Source organism: Carlito syrichta, unplaced genomic scaffold (assembly GCF_000164805.1).
Source record: "Carlito syrichta isolate Samal-C Ts95f unplaced genomic scaffold, Tarsius_syrichta-2.0.1 Scaffold302082, whole genome shotgun sequence".
Taxonomy (NCBI): Eukaryota; Metazoa; Chordata; class Mammalia; order Primates; family Tarsiidae; genus Carlito; species Carlito syrichta.
Genome location: NW_007246178.1, coordinates 138972 through 142557, shown reverse-complemented (window position 1 = coordinate 142557; position 3586 = coordinate 138972).

Here is a 3586-nt window from a genome sequence, read left to right as displayed (position 1 = left end):
AATAAGTGTTGATAGAGAATGGGGTCTCTTCCTCCAGTGGGGTCAAAAAAGGTTGTGTTAAGGTTTCGATCGGTCAAAAGTATAGTAATTCCTGCTGCTAGAACTGGGAGAGATAGTAGTAGTAGAACCGCGGTAATTAGGACAGATCATACAAATAGGGGGGTTTGATATTGTGATATAGTGGGAGGTTTTATATTGATAATGGTTGTAATAAAATTAATAGCTCCTAGGATAGAAGATACTCCTGCTAGGTGAAGAGAAAAAATAGTGAGGTCTACAGAAGCTCCTGCGTGGGCTGTTTCCTGCTAGAGGGGGATAAGCAGTTCAACCAGTTTCTGCCCCAGCTTCAACTATTGAAGAGGCTAATAGTAGAAGGAAAGATGGTGGTAATAATCAGAAGCTTATATTGTTTATTCGAGGGAATGCTATATCGGGGGCTCCAATTATAAGGGGTACTCGTCAATTGCCGAAGCCTCCAATTATAATGGGTATTACTATAAAGAAAATTATTACGAAAGCATGAGCAGTAACGATGACATTGTAGATTTGGTCATCTCCCAATAGAGTCCCCGGCTGTCGGAGTTCTGCTCGGATGAGAAGGCTGAAGGCAGTTCCTACTATTCCAGCTCAAGCACCAAATAATAAATATAAAGTTCCGATGTCTTTATGATTGGTTGAAAATAATCAACAGTTAATGAATATAGGTAGGGTAAAATGGCTGAATAAAGCATTAGGCTGTAAATCTAAAGATAGGGGTGGAGTCCCCTTTTTACCAAGTCCTGAGGTGAATATCATATTGAATTGCAAATTCAAAGAAGCAGCTTCAACTCTGCTGGGACTTCTCCCGCCTTTTTTTTCTTGGCGGCGGGAGAAGTAGATTGAAGCCAGTTGTATAGGGTATTCAGCTGTTAACTAAGTTTTCATGGGGTTGGAGCCCACCAATCTAGTGTGAAGGATTTAGCTTAAAATTAAAGTGACTGATTTGCATTTAGTTGATGTGGAGTAAGCCTCTGCAGTCCTTAATTGGGGGAAAAAAGAAAGTACAGGAATTAAGCATATATTAGCTTACTTAGGGCTTTGAAGGCTCTTGGTCTAGTTAACCTAAATTCCTATTCCAATGATAGGAGTATAGGAGACATGGGTAAAAGTAAGGTAGATAAAGTTGTTAGGGTGGGTGCAATAAGTATTAGTTTTGTATTTTCGAATTGTCATTTTATTTTTGTATTATTGTTAACTGGGAATATGGTTAGGGTTGTTGAGTAGGTTAGTCGTATGTAGAAGTATAGGTTAAGTAAGGCTGTAATGGCTATTAATATTGGGATGAGGGTGTTGTCATTTTTTATAAATTCTTGAATGATTGCTCATTTAGGGAGGAAGCCTGTGAGTGGAGGTAATCCTCCTAGGGATAGTAAAATTAGGGGCATCATGGATGATGCTAATGGAATTTTATTTCATGAGTTGGATATTGTTAGAATGGTAGTGCTTGAAAATAGGATTAATATAGAAAATAGTGTAATTGTTAGGGTAATGTAGATGAGGAGGTTAAGAATTATAATGGTAGGGTTATATTTTAGGATTGCGATTATTCATCCTATGTGGGCAATGGAAGAATAAGCTAGGATTTTTCGAAGTTGTGTTTGGTTTAGTCCTCCTCAGCCGCCTAATGCGATAGAGGTTAGGGCAATTAAAATTATTAATGTTAGGTTTAGGGTTATGTTAATTTGGTATAGAATTGAAATAGGGGCTAATTTTTGTCATGTGAGGAGTAATATTCCAGATGTTAGTGATACTCCTTGCGTAACTTCAGGAACTCAGAAATGGAAAGGTGAGAGACCTAATTTTATTACTAGGGTGATTAAGATTATTATTGAGGATGCTTGATTAAATTTGTTTATAATAGTTCATTGTCCGGAATAACTTGTATTTGTGATTACGGCTATTATTAGAAGTATGGAAGCTGTGGCTTGAATTAAAAAATATCTAGTGGCTGCTTCGGTTGAACGGGGATTGGCTTTTTCAATTAAGATGGGTGTAATAACTAGTATACTTATTTCTAGTCCAATTCAAATTAGTAGTCAGTGTGAACTGAATATGGTAATTATAGTACCTGAAAATAGAGTAAGGAAAATGGAGGATAGAATGAGGGGTTTAATTAGTACGGGAAGGATATAAACCAACATTTTCGGGGTATGGGCCCGATAGCTTATTTAGCTGACCTTACTATAGAATATTGTGTAATTAGGTAGCACGAAGAATTTTGAATTCTTAAGTATAGGTTCAATTCCTGTAATTCTAGAAATAAGAGGGCTTGAACCTCTATTATTTACTCTATCAAAGTAATTCTTTTGTCAGACATATTTCTTGTTTTATAGGTGGGGTGGGATACTGCATATTAGGATAGGTATTGAGATGTATTATATACAAAAGGTTAGTGTAAGTGGAAGAAAATTTTTTCATAAAAGGTGTATTAGTTGGTCGTATCGGAATCGTGGATATGAGGCTCGGATTCATAGAAAAAGTGAGGTGAGAATGAGTGTTTTTATTATGAAGTTAATTGTGAATATTTCAGGTATAAAGATATTGTGTAGTGCGCCTAGGAAGATGATGGTAGTTAGGGCATTTATTATAATAATGTTAGTATATTCTGCTATGAAGAATAGGGCGAATGGTCCTGCAGCGTATTCAACATTGAACCCTGAGACTAATTCTGACTCGCCTTCTGTGAGGTCGAAGGGTGCTCGGTTTGTTTCGGCTAATGTTGAGATAAATCATATTATTGCTAGTGGTCAGGAGGGGGCAGATAGTCAGGAGTATTCTTGAGTTATAATTAGTGTTACTAGTGTAAAGGATCCATTTATTAGGAGAATTGCTAGGAGGATGATCGCGAGGGTTACTTCATAGGAGATTGTCTGGGCTACTGCCCGAAGTGCATCAATTAGTGCATATTTGGAGTTTGATGCTCAGTCTGATCAGAGAATTGAGTATACGGCTAGGCTGGATGTAGCTAGAATGAATAGGACGCTTAGGTTTATGTTGAGGAGGGGGTGTGGAATGGGTATGGGAATTCATATAATGAGAGCCAGGGATAGGGCAAGGGTGGGTGCAATAATATAAAGTAGGGATGTTGATGTAAGTGGATGGAGGGGTTCTTTAATAAATAATTTTATGGCGTCTGCAAAGGGTTGGAGGAGGCCATAGGGTCCAATAATGTTAGGGCCTTTTCGGAGTTGTATATATCCTAGTACTTTGTGTTCTGCTAATGTTAGGAAGGCTATAGCTAGAAGAACTGGGATAATTAGGATTAATAGATTAATTATAAACATGTTGTTAAGAAGAGGAGTTGAACCTCTGATAATAAAGTTTTAAGTTTTATGCAATTACTGGGCTCTGCCATCTTAACGAACCCTGTTCTTGGGTAGGGTTATTTATTAATTTATTAGATTAAGATTATTTCATCTATTAAATAGGGGACGCTTCGAGTAGGGGTAGGTCCCATCTTTCTTGTCCTTTCGTACTGGGAAAGATAATAAATAGATAGAAACCGACCTGGATTGCTCCGGTCTGAACTCAGATCACGTAGGATTTT